Source organism: Tachypleus tridentatus, chromosome 8 (assembly GCF_004210375.1).
Source record: "Tachypleus tridentatus isolate NWPU-2018 chromosome 8, ASM421037v1, whole genome shotgun sequence".
In the NCBI taxonomy this organism is placed as follows: domain Eukaryota; kingdom Metazoa; phylum Arthropoda; class Merostomata; order Xiphosura; family Limulidae; genus Tachypleus; species Tachypleus tridentatus.
The window spans coordinates 113,179,721-113,198,050 of NC_134832.1; the positions used below are offsets into that span (position 1 = coordinate 113,179,721).

The 18,330-nt window shown below is 34.0% G+C and overlaps 1 protein-coding gene across 8 annotated transcripts in view; it reads left to right on the forward strand.

The window, feature by feature from the left end:
• LOC143223233 (cytokine receptor-like) overlaps nt 1-18,330 on the forward strand; it is a 115,987-nt gene that overhangs the window by 35,024 nt on the left and 62,633 nt on the right. Inside the window, exon 1 of one of the 8 annotated variants that reach the window (XM_076450896.1) lies at nt 8,409-8,760. The exons of 6 other annotated variants lie outside the window; for them this stretch is intronic. The gene's annotated coding sequence lies outside the window, so the exon portion shown is untranslated. Of the gene's footprint in view, nt 1-8,408; nt 8,761-12,649; nt 12,767-18,330 lie in introns of those variants that run through there. One more of the 8 variants, XM_076450897.1, reaches the window with a different exon arrangement.

Consider the following 18,330-nt stretch of genomic DNA (forward strand, 5'->3'; position numbering starts at 1 on the left):
GAGATTAAGTCTAAATACAAACACGAAAGTAATAATGCAAAACAATCTTAAGTATAATAATAAAAATGAAAAAAAAAGTATTTTAAACCTTTGTTTTTATCGGTAAATCTTAATGAAACTATGTAATTGTAGAAGCTAAGGAGTAGGTGAGTTATTGTTTAAAAACAGACGCTGTTAGCTATTTAGATTCACATTTACTTGACATTGGTTCTATTACATGTTTGATAAACTGTATTTTAAAATAGTTTAGGTTTTCATTTAACTTTATTTTCCAAAGTTTAGTAGACTTGTATGAATGGTCAGTTTAGACAGTTTCTCTTAGCAGAGGTTTTCTTTGATATTTTGATGTGGCCTTTTAGGGCTGTTAACCCTGCGACAAGGTAGTGTAAATTTTTATTTTTTCTTGTTTGTGACTAACTTTTCTTAGTAGGGTTAAATGCTATCTGGTAGACTTATTTCGATCCTTCACATTAAAAAGAATCTTATATTTCGTGGCTAGCCACGGGCTGGTGGTTAAGGATCCTCAACTAACAAACTGTGAGTTATGTTAGTATTCCATCACCGAACATGCTCGACTTGAGAGCGTTATGATGTAATAGTAAATTCCACTATTCGATTAGAGTAGCTCAGGATGGTGTTAACTAGTTGCTACCCCCTTTAGTCTACCACTTCTAAATTGGGAATAGCAAGCATGGATGGCCCTCTAGTAACTTTGCGCGAATTTCAACAAACATGTTTCGTTTTAAGTTCAGTGCTATTGTATTTGCCAGTTGTTTCGTTTCTGTGAAAAAAAAATGGTATTTTTGTTTGTTCTACATGTTTGTCCTCCTTTTTACCGGTCTGATTAATTTCTTGAAACTTACACGTCATATAGAACTTTCTGATTTTGAAGGCCCACTTCACTCGTGCACAATTTTTTAAAAGCTGGAATATCACCACATACACGCAATCCCTAATTCTCTCTCTTTTTTTGTTTACCTTTTTCCAAGGCAACTTAAGCTAAAAGTATGGTGTTAATTCAGAATTCTTAAGTTGACACAAGGCTTTAAAAAGTAAATCTATCAAAAACTGATCTTACGACAGAAAATATCGTTAACAGCCACGGTACTCAATTGATGAAACAGTACGTTCTAAACTTTATAAATAAGAACGTAAGGAAAAGTATGTTTAATTAGATGAAATTACTACCATTACCAGGTTGGATTTAGTTTGCGTTATAAATACGTAGCTTGCTTTGATTAGAAGATAATATTAGTCTGCCACAACACTAATTTTATATTATCAAAAAGTTGAATCTTATTTCGCCACATTTATTTTATTTTATTTTTTATCAGTCGCAAAGCTTATTAATCATGTTAAGTTGTGATTTTAAATCTGCCCCAAAGTTAATTTTTAAGGTATTCTACTGTGTTGAGAAATTTAAACGTATTCGTTGTAAGCTCTAGTACCTGTAGCCTGTTACAAACCCATTTCTTGAAACGGTCACAAAGTCAGTTTTATTGTGTTATAAGCGTAACCTAATGGTATCAAATAGTAGAGTTTTATTCTCTCCTAAAAATGTTGAGATCTCGCAGATTTTGTCAGAAAATTGCTTACTTTGAAGAATATGTGTCAAAATGATCATATTATATTTATTTGATGTGTACTGTTTTTTATCTGGTAGATAATTTTCGAAATTATCAGATTGGTACTTTATTGTATCTGTTAGACTGGCGATTGAATGTAATACCGGTTGCTTGTTTGTGTTGATTGAAAACGTGAACTATATTTTGGAGTCCACTTGTGTTCTGTTTGTAATTATTGAAATTATGGGGCTATAGCTCCATTCGCCCCTCCTTAATCTACTCCTCAGCAGTTGGGGTAATCACGCTTCAAACTCCTTCATATGTGCGCTAACCGGAGGATTTGGTGGAAATGTTCAGTGTGACTGTGTTTGTGTGTGTGTATAGATATATAAATTTTACCAATTACTGTATTATCGAATTTTTATTTCCCAATTAAATAAAATTGTTTAACCTTATATTTTCTGAAACAGACATTTGTGAACCACGAATTTATTGGTTTGACCGCATGATTATACGATGTATTTCTCTTTAGAACCAAAGTAAACCGCGCTATCGGATTTCAGTCGACTATTATGGTTGTCTTACACGAACGTTTATAAAATCCCACATTCCTCTTTGCTGTGTAAACAGACTTTATTTTGTTGCTGGTACCGAAATACATCGCCTATACATCAAAGCATATAGAAGTGACTTGTATCCCTTTGTTTGGCTGACTGCCTTCACCTGCAGGGGACATTGCAAGAATAATCTGCCGTACTAGGTGAAACGAGTTTTTTCGTGTTTTTCAATTGGCAACATGACTTTCTTATGTACGTATATAACTAATTCTAAGAACTACAAAATTTTGTAATATAGATGTATATTAAACATAAATTGATTGTATTTGCGACTTTAGGTTTCTATGATTGACATTTAATCGTTTAGATGAAAACATTCATGATAATGTATAGTTTAGCGTACATGATTAAATACATTTTTTATATGACTGACTGACTGACTCTCACCTGACTTGTTGCTACATTCAGATCTTTAGTACTATGTAATGCTGCTACTTTGTAACTTTATGTTTATATAATACAGGAAAGGCGTGATCGCATAAAACATAATATTTATAGCATTCTTCAGATGAATGTATTTGTGAGAAGTTACGTATACATATAATGTCATCACTGACTATATTGCATCACTGTTCGTCCTTCTCTACCAGTGTTTTGTTTTATAACAGCAGGAACACTGTGACCGTACAACTTCATTGTCCGCCCTTCTCTGCCAGTGTTTTGTTTTATAACAGCAGGAACACTGTGACCGTACAACTTCATTGTCCGCCCTTCTCTGCCAGTGTTTTGTTTTTTAACAGCAGGAACACTGTGACCGTACAACTTCATTGTCCGCCCTTCTCTACAAGTGTTTTGTTTTTTAACAGCAGGAACACTGTGACCGTACAACTTCATTGTCCGCCTTCTCTGCCAGTGTTTTGTTTTATAACAGCAGGAACACTGTGACCGTACAACTTCATTGTCCGCCCTTCTCTGCCACTGTTTTGTTTTATAACAGCAGGAACACTGTGACCGTACAACTTCATTGTCCATCCTTCTCTAACAGTGTTTTGTTTTATAACAGCAAGAACACTGTGACCGTGCAACTTCACTGTCCGACCTTCCCTAACAGTGTTTTGTTATATAACAGCAGGAACACTGTGACCGTACAACTTCACTGTCCGCCCTTCTCTACCAGTGTTTTGTTTTGTAACAGCACGAACATTGTCACGCGAACCATCACAGCATGCATATATATAAATTTCTACAGCTAATTATACAATAACCCTAATAATGAGTTAAGATATTTTATCGAAACAAGTGTTGGATTTTGAAACGAGGCATCTGATTGATCGTTCATACAATAGTTTATTTTAAGGTGACAGAAGTTCAACACAGCTGAGTATAAGAACTGGGCTAGAGACGTTCTTCACATTTGTGCGCTAAGTTTTACCGCTGTGGCAACAATATAATATCAAGGAAATCTTTCAGTCTGAGCACACCTCATAAAGGGATTGACCAAACTCAGCATGCTAGCTAGCATAGCAGTCCAAGAGGAAACTAAGTTCACGTTAAATTTTCCCATATGAAAAATTAAAATATTTTATAGAATAACCTCCATATTGTAATTGTAATAGTTGAGTAGAATAGTTGTAAATAGTTGAGTTTGAACAAAACTAGCACCACAGCAAGATTTTTACAAGTTAAAGATTTCAAATAAAATTTCACTATTTAATCTTGTTTCCAATAATAACCAAACTCTACAGGAATAAAATATCCATGTACAATGCAGAGAATAATTATATATTACTGATTTTTAAGGTTCCGCTTTTTATTGATTCACACCATTAAACTCCAGTATATTCTAGTGTTAAGAGTAAGTGCCTAATCCCTAATTATAGAAGTATTTTACAATTAAAATATTTTTGGATATTTTTTATTTATTGATATAGAATATAGTTTTTTGTAGAAGAAAAATTCAAGATCATTATTAAATTTAACGCATTAAATGTCTCAAATTTAGACAGTAAAACTCTTGACCACATCTATACTGTTAAACAGGCTGCTTTGAACGAGAAGTGACAACTGCTTTGCCATTTCTGCGAAGTTCATCAATTCTACTTTTACACCTCATCGTCCCGGCATGGCCAGATAGATAGGATGCTCAATTCAAAATATGATGGTCGTGGGTTCGAATCTCCGTCACACCAAACATGCTCGCCCTTTCAACAGTGGGGACGTTATAACGTTACGGTCAATGCCACTGTTCGCTGGTTTAAGAGTTGGCGGTGGGTGGTAATAACTAGGTACCTTCCCTTTAGTCTTACGCTGCTAAATTAGGGACTGCTAGTGCAGATAGTTCTCGTGTAGCTTTGCGCGGAGCTCAAAACAAACAAACAAACAATCTGCACCTCGCTTCCCCTGTCTTACAGCAGTTTTTTATGGAGAATAAATGATACTAAAAAAATCCTCGTTGACATTCTGCTCATTTTTAGCCAATTTATGGTGTTTTTTTACATTTTCAAGAGAAAACGGAGGAGGACATTCTCTTAAAAGTAACTTGCGAAACTTAGGGTAAAACATTTCAAAGAGCATTACAAGAGCTTCAGAAAGAAAGCCCATTATGAACTGTTTGTTTGTTTTCTGAATTTCGCGCAAAGCTACACGTGGGCTATCTGCGCTAGCCGTCCCTATTTTCGCAGAGTAAGGCGAGAGGGAAGGCAGCTAGTCATCACCACCAACCGTCAATCCTTGGGCTACTCTTTTATTAACAAATAGAGGGATTGACCGCAACATTATAACGCCCCGACGACTGAAAGGGCGAGTATGTTTGGTGCAACGGGGATTCGAACCCGCGACCCTCAGATTACGAGTCGAACGCCTTAACCCACCTGGCTATGTCGGGCCCATTATGAACTACAAGTTCGTTTACTTGTAGATTTTCACTGGATCTGTCAGGCTTCCACCAAGGACAGTGCTGGATTTACAACTTGACGCCCAAAAAGTTATTCAAATTGCTTATCTACTACATTGATATCCTTTGTTGTTGTTTTAAAGAATGAAAACAAACTGAATTCACGTTGTGTTTTTTTTATCTTACCGTGTGAAAATACGATACGTCTTTTTTTGGCATGTTTGCAACTATAACAGCGTGTTCCTCGTCACGACTGTAGTATCGTGAACTTGAGACATGAATATGATCTTTCGCAAACACGTCCATTTCATTGTTGAAAATGACCTACTTGGTAGGAATGTTTTAAATGCAAAGGAACTTTAGCAAAGTCGAAAGTAAAGAATAAATATTGAAACTTCTGAAGATGGTAGAGAATATTGATTGGTTGGTGTGTGTGTGTTTATTTTTTTCAGAATTGCTGGCTTTTTACATATGATTTTTGTTCTTAGTGTTTTTGTGTGCCATCTTATAGCTTAAGTTATTTAATAGTGTGGTATGAAAGATGAAAAAAATACCGCAAAGTTCTCAAGTGTACGTATGTTTATATTATGCCGCTCGACATTTAGAACATTTCACCCTTTTCTGCCCCCCGTGAGCCAGCAATAACTCTAGGCCTTACAACGCTAACATTTAGGGTTGAATAAAATGTTAACAGCCCACTGTGTGCCCTTTCACTGAAAAACTAACATCCCTTCTTCATCGTGCTTGGGAAAAGGCCCCGAAATTCTAAGTGGATGGTTGTCATTTCACCCAAACGTAGCTATTTCATTTGGTATCATTAAAACTTTGTAGTAAAAAATAACTAATTTCAGAGAAAATTAACCACGTAACTTAGAAAGTGATATAAATAAAAAATAAATAATTGGACATTTTCATTTACGAGTTTGTAATTGAGTCACTCATATTTTGATATATCAGACTACGATAGATTAACTAGTCATTAATAAACAGACGACCTAATACCAATCTTACAAAATTTGCAGTGACAGCAGATATATAATGATTTGCAAGAAAAAAACAAAACTTAACAGGCTAAATTTTTGTAATTTCATATATATAGTTGGATTTTATGTGCATGCACATTTCATGCGAACAGAACCATCTTGGCTCAGATTACCATATGACAAAATTCATGATAGTCTGAACTCAAAATCTGGTGATCCTGGTCTTTGTGCTGGTGGACTTTTACACATCTGCTTTATGCGTGTGTACATCCGGCTTGTTAACTACTTTGTAACGCCCGGCCCTGTGGAATTTCGAGAGATTGTGATATGGTGGTCCCAAAAACAATCATCTCTTAGATCTTTCTTCTTTTCTTTTTGACCAAATCGGTCATAGTTGAACTGGATTAATTTGTAGATAGCGAGAGAAAGATAACAAATCATTAAGTACAAACCAAACCAGTTCAGCTATATGGCTATATAATAGACAAGAAGAGGATTGGTTTAGAATTGCCATATCACAATGTTTAAAACTACCATTGGGTCATGCGTTGCTTAAGATTCAAAGTGTTGGGATTTGTTTCTGGTAATCCATGGTTTTTGTGCCATTTCCACACTGGAACGAACATAAATATATCTAGAAAAATGGCGCAGCGCACTTTACGTTATGAGAGTGATGGTCAAATTTTACTATTAAAATAGAAAAGCCCAAGTTATCTTCCAGTCGATTATGTGCATATTTGCATAAATATCCAAAACAAAGAGTTAATGAAACTATTATTTACTTTAAAAAAAAGTCTGATAGCGAATTTGGAAACTTTCCAAAATACTACTTGCAAAATCTGCTTTCTATTCATATCGTTGTGTTGAGAATTCTAATAATGATACTAAACAAGGCGCTTTTTTTTAAGTTTCGTTTGGTGTGTTTGTGAATATGACGTTTTGCAGATGAAAGTATGTTAAGCCTATTCTGTTTTCTGGTTTATGTGTACTTTTTTGGCATATTAACAGATTCCTCTGTTCACAGCATCACGGAGTTATGATTTCACACTGGAAGTGACATGTAAAGATGTGAAAGAATATTACGCATGACATATCAGCAGAGATTTTATCAACAAAACTATATAGACATTTTAATACATACACGTGCTACTGTCAGAAGTTGCTAAATGGCGTCTGTATGTACAGACCAGTCTGCTTGATGTCGTTCGCATGTACATGTTTTATATTGGACTTGAAATATTTCCACTGTTTGATTGCAATGAAAGTGATATACAATTTAAATAGTGTACTTTAGAAATATCTTGCTAATAATGCTTATTTTTAAGTTCCATTCAGTATTTAAGTATGTAAAACTTTACTTTCAGTTATATTTATCAGAAAAAGTTATTATTACAGTACGAATATAAACTAGATCGGTAATATTAAACAGTTTATTGAGAAATTCACTTGCATTCTTCATAGTATGCAACTCGATCGACAGAGAAAAGAAATGTTAGAATGAGAAAGTGAAAAGAAACGGCTCGAATCACTTTTTTCTTTAATAAAATGATGTAATTCAATCAAAGTTCACGTGAAAATAAATAATTCTACGTTCAAATATGCTAAATTTATAAATTAAATGGTCTAAAGAATTGCCATGAAATTTCTGACTACGATATTGTCTTTAGAATAAATGTTTGTCTCTTTTTTTTGTATTTGGTAATACGACAAAAAAAAAATACGTTGGATAAAAAAATTGAATTAAATGATTGTGGAAGCTACATTTGCTTACTGAAAAAAAAAAAAAAACAGAAAAGGCGAGGTCACTATACTGACCTATTCTTTAGAGTGATGGTATGCTTAAACTAAAGGCCCTTATTACTTGATATATTTCTATTGGCACCCAAAAACTTGTAAAATAAATTTTTCATCTGTGCTTATGATTTATAGAGGTCGTACAAGTTTTAAGTTACGTGCGCGGATTGTTAAAGTCACATGTGTACACAGTACAGTTTTTTTTACACACATACATTACGTCTCGAACTAATCTTGTTTTGTGTGAACTCAAGGCCTCCGTTGACTACGTGTCGCTAGCGTGGGTGAAGGCTGTCCTAGCGGAGAGTTCTTGGAAATCTCCTTAAGGAGGGCATTCGACTTTGGATAAGGAGGCGTTTTGTTCAGAGACGTTTTAATACACAGACTGAATATCAGTAGTATATACTTGCATATAAAAACTTCGGTTAGATAATGAATGACCAATCATATGTCTCGAAATAGAACTCGCACGTAGAAACTGGAGCTTGTTTGTAACCCTAAAAACTTAACGACAAACAGTGTTCCAGGAAAAACATCAAAATACTTAATTGCAAGTGGACTGTTTATTCGGATTACTGTTCTTTGCGTGTGGCTCGAATGAAAAGAATCTTTCATGAATTGGTTTCAGTTAAAAGTTGAGAAAGGAATTCTGCTCCACTGCGAAGATAATTTTTCAAATACAGAACTAAACACTCGAGAATTCTACTGGGAAATAGATGTTTACAAAATAGCTTATTTATACACGTGCCAAGAGTATCAATCATTAACGATGTCTGGTCTGACTAACTTAGAAAATATTGAATAAAAATCACTGTAATGTCAAGAACGTAACTCTCGGATAGAGTAGTAAATGGACTTTTATGACCGAGCTGTAAACGTTTTCTTAGAGACGGGATTTGTCGTAACTTCTACAATAATTACAAATATAGAAATGTTACAAAGTTCTTAAAAATTGGCAGTAGTTGCAGGTAAGATAAGTACGGATAAAGGTATTTTATTTAGCATTTATTATATAATATTTGAAATCCATTATCAGATCTCAGCAAATTGTAACAAATATATAATAAGAAATGTAAAATTGAATACAAATATTTTCAGCTATAGTTGTTAAGTTTATTACTTCACAGGCTTTATCTTGTTATCTTGTATGCGAAGCGGCAACTGAGTGAACGTAATTGTGTTGTAAAGACACTGATTTAAGAAAATGTTGCCTTTACCTTACTACTATTGTCAGCGTAATTGGTTGGTTATAAGTGTTATCGAAAATATTTTAGAATAGTGGTGACTGAAAAATACTCTGACCCGTTGTGTACGTTATTTGTAATACCAAAGATAAATACACACGATTAACAAAATATTGTGAATCAAAATTTAAAGCATATTTTATCCCAATTGTTATTTTATTACATGGTTAACATTAGGCGTCGTACGCAGTCTACAATTACTTTGTAAATTAGGTTATATTCTGTGACGAGCGAATAAAAATACGCTTATAAGATGCTGAATTCCTGTATATATAAACTGAATATGAGAATCTTAAGGATATTTGGAAAATATATAGATGTGTGCAAGTTGATACAAAATGAAGCTAACTTTCAACATCTCCATGTTGGACAATACCAGCCACGTTTATCGCTAAGCTGAAACTATATTATTAGACTTACAGGTTGAAAACGTTATAATTATTTTAGAATTTCGTCAAGTCTAACGTTACAGTCCATTCCACTACGTTCAGTCATTTTATGTCCATCGACCATTTATATTGTAGTAGCTTTTGCTCTAAGGTTATTATGTTCATAGTATACACTTCCTTGAGTGCTCTCCATAATTCATGAACCATACTAGAACATCTTTTTCCCAGCGACCTTTTCAACAGTTTTATTGCAGAGAAATCCGTAGACGATTTGATTGGCATGTCTTTTTTTTTTGGAATAGCATAAATACACGTTTCGTTATCCAGTTTCTTGCGACGTTTGAACGGATATATCCTGAAAGCAACTTAAATACTCCTGACTTGTGTCTTTTCCTGACGAAGATCGTACTTGATTACGTTGTGCATTGTTGCCTTGTGTACGTGGACAGTTTTAGCCACTGATCTTTGTGTTCGTGGACTCTTGTGTGTTACTAGAAAGTGCTTACCATTGGTGAGGGATGACTTGTTGCAGGTCTCTTTCTCGATTCTCCAAGCTAACCTATCTTCCCACTGCCATTACATACAGGAGGAATACTTGTCATGGAAATTTCAAATATCTGATCTAAACACATTTGTATGATTTTAATGTGCGAGTATTTTGCACTAGTAGGAACTATTATGTTTATTATCTTAAAAAAAATTCAGTAAAATATGGTTTTTATACATTCTTTCCTACAGCGACTTTATATAATCGTCTGTGGTTCACGTGACTAGATTTTCGTGTTCAGTCATTTTAATAGTCGGTTCTTTGTACAGTTTGTGCTAATAAAATATGTACCTGTAATATTTATTCAGGCGTTTTAGTGGGAGAAAAAAATTGAATTATAAATATATAATATTTATATCAGTCTTTCTTCTTCTTAATATTGCTTCTCTGTAGAAATTTCAAGATTATTTTTAACCAGCAGAAATTTGCAAAAGCTCCCCGATGATTCAGTAGTAAGCCTAAGGGCTTATAAGAGTGAAAATTTGATATTATCCGGTACAATATATTAATTTTTGATTATTGATATTATCCGGTACAATATATTAATTTTTGATTATTGATATTATCCGGTGACAAAGTGAATTAGTTTATTATTAAAAACTGGATATTTTCATTTAGTTCTGAGCATTGCGTGTATAATGTACGAGCTAGCAGAATGAATTTATTTACTGTTCGTTTTATTTTATAGTTGCCAGAACTTCCTTTGAGTATAGCATATATAATATAGTCCGATCTAAACCTAAGCGCAATCGTTTTTAGTGAGATTTTGTATTAGCCAAAAATTGCATACGTTTAACTACTACAAGAATGCGACTAATGATACACCCACTAAAAAGGATTAAAAAAAGAACTGTTGAAGCTATATTAGATGTAATAAATGTACATGTCTAGAGGTTTAATATTAATAGCTTAATGCTTTTGAGAAATATATTTGTATATAATATTACTGCTTACGTTGTATAAAGCTACACAAGGGGGTAACTGTACTCTGTCCCCCGCAGGTAATTGAACCCCGTATTATAGCCCTTTTGATCCCTAATCTTATCGCTGTCTCACTGGAAGTAAATAAACAATTGATTGGTGTTGTAAAATTTATTTATATAAAAGCGTGACCAATATTTTTACTGATTAAAAAAAATCCATTGATAAATGAATATATAAATTTCTTTCCTTTTTTTTTTTGCTGCTAGGAGTTATTTTGATGTGGAGAATTAAGTTTATGACTTTTAAATAGTGGTTTGACATGGAAGGATAAGTAATAAGCGATTCATATTAAGAATCTGAGATAGAAGAGGAAGAAAACTGGCTTGTGTTCTTAACATGCTATCATTTATTGTAACACTACGAGGTGAGGTTACTTTCATATCTTCGTTGTTACGCAATATTTCAGCCATTGTATTTATTTGCCCTGAGTATTTTGTTTGCTGAAGCATGACAAGTGATTCATTCTTCTCTCATCTTGTTAAAGCCAGCTGTTATAAAATTTAGCCTTTTTATTGAGGAAAAAGAAAAAAATGTTGAACTGGTAACATTTGAGACGTTTCTTAGAATGATTTCAACCATTGTTAGATTCTTGTAGTCAAATAACGCACTCAGTATATCTGAACATTCAATTATGGAAGTGAAGTAATAAGATGATAATGTTAACTTAAGGTTTTCCCGGGGTAATGTGATAATCTATGTATTGAATTGACCGAAATTATATCATGCTTGTCTTCTAAGGTCACTGTAAAGAAGCCTTTAATGTTTTTTTTACTTTAGTGAGGTCTCTTTAAAGAAGCCTTTGTAATATCTGGGCTTCTAAACTTTACTGAAGTCACTGTAAAACAAGAACAAAAACTCGTGTAGTGACTGTGCATCTAGACTGTAGTGAAGTCACTGTAAAGAACCCTGCCTAATGTGTGGGCATCTAGACTTTAGTGAAATCGGAGTAAAGACGCTTGTGCATAGTTGTTTGGCTTCTGTACTTTTGAAGTCACTGTAAATAAGCCTGTGTAATATCTGGACATTTAGACTTTACGCTCACGTCTAGGTAGACATAAAAGACTGATACCCATTTTCTGTTAGGAGAGGAAGAGTACGAAATAAATATGAAATGAACAAATTTATATAAATTATGTATAGTCAGTCTTTCTGTGCTCAGAGATGAGAAGTGAGAAATAAGAATAATAATGTAGGTAACATTTTTACTTTGTGCTATTTTAAACGTCATGTCGTAAAATGTGTAACAAACCGGTTTCTACTTTAGTCATATGAACTTCATAATTAATGATGAAATATTTAGCCCATTTGAAAGACAGAAGCAGTGGTGGAGTTGACTTTTGTAACAGACGTAAATATATACATGTATCTGTTTATTATTGGTACTGAAATTCTCTATTTTTAAACATCAGATAAAAACATGCATAAATTTTTGTCAACAATTTGATCCAAATAATCCAGTTTCTTTCTTTTTATGTTTAGAACTGCATGTGTGTTTGGAATGATGGATCATGTCTCGTATTGTTCCGGACTTTCTAATGAATTAACGTGGTAGACAGGGGGTTGGTCGATAGGTTTTTAAAACAACTATAAATAACCGAACTGACACTTAGAAAATATATATACAGTTAATGTTTATAGTAAAAGAAAGCTGATAGTTTTTTTTTGTATGTGTGTTTATATAAACGTAAGTAAACCGCTAAGCACCATCACATTGTGGATGTTATTATCAGCGCCAAGGAGTGTCTGGTGCTATCGACCCCAACAGCAGTTCTTGAGCTAGAGGTATCCGAGAACCTGAAACCCGGTCGTGGTGAGTGAGGCCCACTAACAGGGTTTTTGTAATTTTCAGTAGAATTTTTGTAATCATATGGCGTCAATACGGAGGAAAGAGAATACATCTCTGGGTAGCTACACGCTCTGTCAGTCGCGAATACAAGCGGTTGCACCAAGAAACCTAAAAAGCTACCCCCTTCCCCAAAAAAAAGAACGGGGAGTTAAACATTCTAGTTACTGAGGCTTGTTTTTTCTCGTAGTATAGTAAACGTCTTCCAGATAAGCTGTCATTTGTTAGGAGTTTTAAAACTTTGTTCAAGAACCTTCTCGAGGTGGCAATTATCTGAAAGTGTTTTATTTTGCTTTGGTTTGCATTATTTCTAGTTGGTCTTGATTTGTTCGTCAATGTAGAATATGCTACACACATTCCGTTGCTCTCCGATCGTGATGTATCTGGTTAGTTGGTCAATATAATTTTTCAAGAATGTACTATTACGCAGTTGTGTTTCATATTTTTAATCGGTTAATTTTCTTGTAGCGTTTAAAATATTATTTTAACACAAATATTTGTCGAGTTCGGTAATTTTACAGTTTTGCATTACACATTTTGCCGGTAGGCGTTTCGTTTTAACGTTAACTTTTTTTTTTCGAAATAAGTCTGATGGAGAATTTAGAGAAATTTTAAAAAGATTAATTGTTAAGATTAAGCCAGATTCAAAATACCCTAAAATACTAAAAAACAATCTATTTATAGTGTTCCAAGTGTCTGTGTGTCTAACACTAACAAATAAATGGTAATCGGAGTGTATAAACTTCAGTTATGACAAATAAAAATCATTGTTAGAGAATAATGCTAACCATCTCTCAACTTTCAGTTTATCGATATGCATATTTTGATGACTACGCGTGTGATCTAAAAATACAAACAGTTATGCAGTTTATGCTATGTACTTCCTTAACACATAATCTCACGTAATTTATTCTCAGTTGTCACTTTGAAGTGATTTGTTGTTAAATGCTTCAAATCGTTCTTGAACCTTGGCCAAATCTCAAAAGAAACATTAGGGTGTTCCATCAGAAGATTGCTAGTTGGCTTATCACGTCACTGAAAGGAGACTTTTTCAGATTGACTACTAGAGTCGAAGTGACGTCATCGGGATGTGGAATTATTTTCAAACTAATGGTTTTCCGTTCGGCTAAACAACACAGTCCACATTCACAAAATAAAACAATGAAAACTGTTATCTGTTGGCTCTGGCTTGCAGCAGTTGGATGATACCAGCTTCGAGATAGAATAAGATGTCGCAGTCATAATTAGATACTATGGTAATATATATATATATAATTGTTATATATAAAATAGACAGTTAGAAACAGATTTCCCAAGGCTGGTCTATATTTCTAACACACAATGAGGGTTCAGCTGGCGAGGCGGTTGGTAGCAATACATGTTTTAGGTGGTATTTAATCGCACCTCATAACATATTTATATTGAACGAATGGTTTGTGTCTTACGGCTCAAAATAGTTGAAGGGGGTATCTCATTACCTGATTAATAGCTTTATTTTTTAACCTCAGCATTTATAGGTACCTGTGCTAGTTTTATTTATCCCGATTCACGAAAATGTTTAAATTGGCTTAACCGTATGCTACGCATTTGACATAAGTTGTTATTGTGGGTGTTTTGAATTAAAGATATTTCACTTAGCTTGTTTAATTTATTGAACGGGAAGCCAAGGAAAAGTTATGTGTCTAAATAGTCACATAATTCGTTGTAAATGAACAAACCAAAGAAATACGGTTAGGTCTATAAATCCTGCTTTCTGTATATCTCCTTCCCCCTTAAGAGTACATTTTACCTTTTCACATTGTACGTTTGTCACTTTACCTTAGTTTTATTTACCTGTTTTTTTTTTATATGCGACTCCATGTTTTAAAGTGTTCTGTGTAAATGTATGTTATATCTTTATTGTATGCTGAATTCAAAACGACTCAGTTTCGTAGAAATTATATACACTTCACCTTTTATCGAGGCTTAAGTGTATTTCTTTAAGAATTTTGACCCAAATTCTGTTGATAAGCCTTCCATAGGCAAAATTCCAATCAGTAGCATAGGGTACGGCCAATCAAAGAATGCAATAGTTCTTTACGTTGTAGATTGTTTTTCAATTTCACCTTTCATATATCGCGTTAAAATAGAAAAAAAAAGAATATAGTGTTTTATATGGTTCCAGAAATGTGAAATTAAAATCTGGAGAAATGAAAATACATATTTTTTATACTTTTTTTTTTTTTTACTTGAGATACAAAGGAAGTACTTTTAACATTTCATATATACCTATGCGTTTAAAAGAATTGCAAAACATCACGATAGCACAAAGTATCCACTCACAACGTAACAAATTCAATGTGAAAATTCAGAAATATTATCCAGTATTTGCTTGAAAAGATTATTTTCGTGCTTGGGATGCCAAATGAACTCTCAGAAATACGAGTCAGTCATGCTACGATTGGTTGCACAACGTCGCTTGTTACATGTCTTAAAAAATAAAAATATCCCTTGTTTCCTCCATAAATATTTCTTCAAATTTTAATTCATATTTCTGAAACCATGATTAAAAGCAACATTAAAATATATTTTTACATTTGAACGAGGTGCATGAAACAGAAAAAATCCAAGAAATCTTTTACACACACGTTTAAAGGTTATATATAAAAAATAACCATAAAACAGTTGTTCTGCTGTATAATATCAAATAATGAAATAGGCAAGATTCCATAACATTATTTACGTATCTAAATTAATTTAGGTTTCTGTATGGTGATTTGAAATGGACGCAAAACCTCATAGAAATACTTTTTTATAGGTTTGTCTATTTTTTATTATAAAAAACGTGACTTTTTGTTTTCAGTATTCACTGCTATACACAATAACCAAATACACAGACGTGTATACCACGTCAATGTATGTCGCTCACTGAAAATCATTCGTTGAAGATTACACGTGGACATCTTATCTTTCATCGAGCCGTCTGAATTATTCATTTCAAAGTTAATAAATATAACATTCACGATTCACAGTGTTCTAAAGTAACTTGTACATACATTTGAAAAACTGGCATTCTTTTATACCTATTTTAGGCAATATTTCAGACAGCTACTCTTTATCTGATAAAAACAAAAAAAATATTTATATGAATGTAACAACATTCTGCATATGTCATCAAACTAATGAGTCAGTTTTCATATTATGTAGGTTTATAAGTGTGTTGGTCACCGGTTTTAAAGTACGTTTAACTTTATCTTAAAGGCTGAAATAAACACGTGGGCCGTTCACTGTTTGTAAGAGAACGTTGTATAACATGTGATGATGTGTTAAAGAACGTTCAACTTACTCCCACCTTCTTCGACATAAAATACAAACCTAAAATCCGTGTTTTTCTCAAGGTCGTGTCCTCTAGTGACTGGAAGCTTCTGCTTTCGTATATAGCTAAGAAATTGGCTGTATTAAAACTAAAAAAGGGCCCGTCGTATATACTAAATGCTACAGTTGTTCTAATGTTGGAATTTGATGTCACAGGTTTCGTTAAAGTACAGTATTCCAGACTTTAATTATTGTCAAGGTTTTATTTAGTCACTTTCTGTTTAGCAAAATGACTTATTTCGAATGAATCTATGAGAAGTAATTAATTTGTCACTAAGATCGACAATTTATAAGTGAAAACAAATAAAGTTCATTATTACTGTTATTAATAGATGTATTGTTAAGCTTTTTTTCTAAGGAACTGTTTGTACGACGTTTTAGTTTAACCATTCTTTTTTTCTGACAGGCTTAAGGTCTTTTATGTGTTGGGTCGGGCGTGGTCTAGTAGCCAGCATGCTCAGACTGTGAATTCCAGAGTTCATTGTTTTTTACCTTTTTCTGTACAAATGCACTGACCTTTGGAGCAGTGGGTGGATCATGTAAGAATAGCCCAAAAGTGGGCGATGGGCGCTATTGATTAGTTTCTTTTCTTCTAGTCCATTAGTTGAAAAGTAAGAACGGCTATGCTCAGATTGCCTTTATGAAACTTTGAGTGAAATTTTGAAATAATAAAGTGTGTGTGTAATTGCAATTGCATTTTATAGAAGTGAAAATATGAAGGTATTTGTTAGAAATGCGAAAGTGGTTATCTTCCTACAGTGTGTTGTAAGTTATTTGATACTTCGTCTTCATAGAAATTTACGAAGTCTTTGCAACTTTTCAGGATATAAAGTTCTATGCATTTGTTAGAGCGTGTAATTTATTTTATTGATTACCGCGATAGCAAATCCAGTTTGAGCAATAAAATACCACACAGTTTTATCGATAATTTGTTTCCATATTCACAAAGAATATCTGTGGTAATTCAGTGCACGCCATGTACTTAAACCGAAACTAAAAACCAAGGTAGATGTGTATAGATCGTTCTGTAGTTACACGAGTCTAAGTTAGTAAGTGCTTGTTTATTCGCTTTTTTGACAATTTTAACACATTTTTAATCGTTTGCTGCTATATTAACGGAAAATGGACTTCATTTCTGGCTATTGAATCTTTAGGTATCGTTAGTTACTTTTCGCGTTCTTTCTACGTACACATGGTAAATGAGAAGAGTAAAAGTGTGATTTTATTATGTGGGGTTCACTTTTTTGCTACATTCTAATAGCATTCCTTGCGTGGATATTTCGAAAAATAACAAAGTAAAAGTTACATATGCCTGAAGGTCGGGCGTCACTTAGTAGTAAATGTGCTGGTCTTTCGTAAGGACCATGATTTGCCTAGAGAAATTGCTCTACACAAGTTCGGGTCTTGAGTGCGTTATAAGAGTAACGTTCAAATCTAGCTATTCGTTTACTGTAACCAAAGAAACTTGGTGGTGGGTTCTGTTTAAAAAATGCCTTCCCGCTGGTATACGAGCTCAAAATTATGGACGCTAGCTGTATGTAGCTTTGAGTGAAAATTTGAAACAAACTGTATACGTGACGTCACTGAATAAAGGGCGTGAGTAGGAACTGCAAAGAATCACCGACATTTTTTTTTAAGAAAAAGAGCCTTAAAAGCATACTTATGGGAGGTGACTTCAGACCACAGCCATATCTATATAATTTGAGGCCTGGTACGGCTAGGTGGTTAAACACTCGACTCGCCATCTGCGGGACTCGGGTTCGAATCCCCGTCCCATCAAGCATGCTCGACCTTTTAGTCGTGGGGGCGTTATAATGTGATGGTCAGCCCCACTATTCGTTGGGAAAAGAACAAATGACTATCGTGTAGTTTTGCGCAAAACTTAAAACAAATGAAATTGTCTTATTTGTCAGGGTCCGGCGTGGCCAGGTGGTTAGGATGCTCGACTCCTAATCCGAGTGTCGCTGGTTCGACAACTCTTGGATTACTCTTTTCGAATTCCTGTCACACGAAACATGCTCGTCATTGCAGCCGTAGGAACGTTATAATTTTATGTTCAATCCCATTATTCGTCGGTTAAAGAGTAGCCCAAGAATTGGCGGTAGGGGGTGATGATTAGTTGCCTTCCCTCTAGTCTTACACTGCTAAATTAGGGACGGCTAGCGCAGATAGCCCTC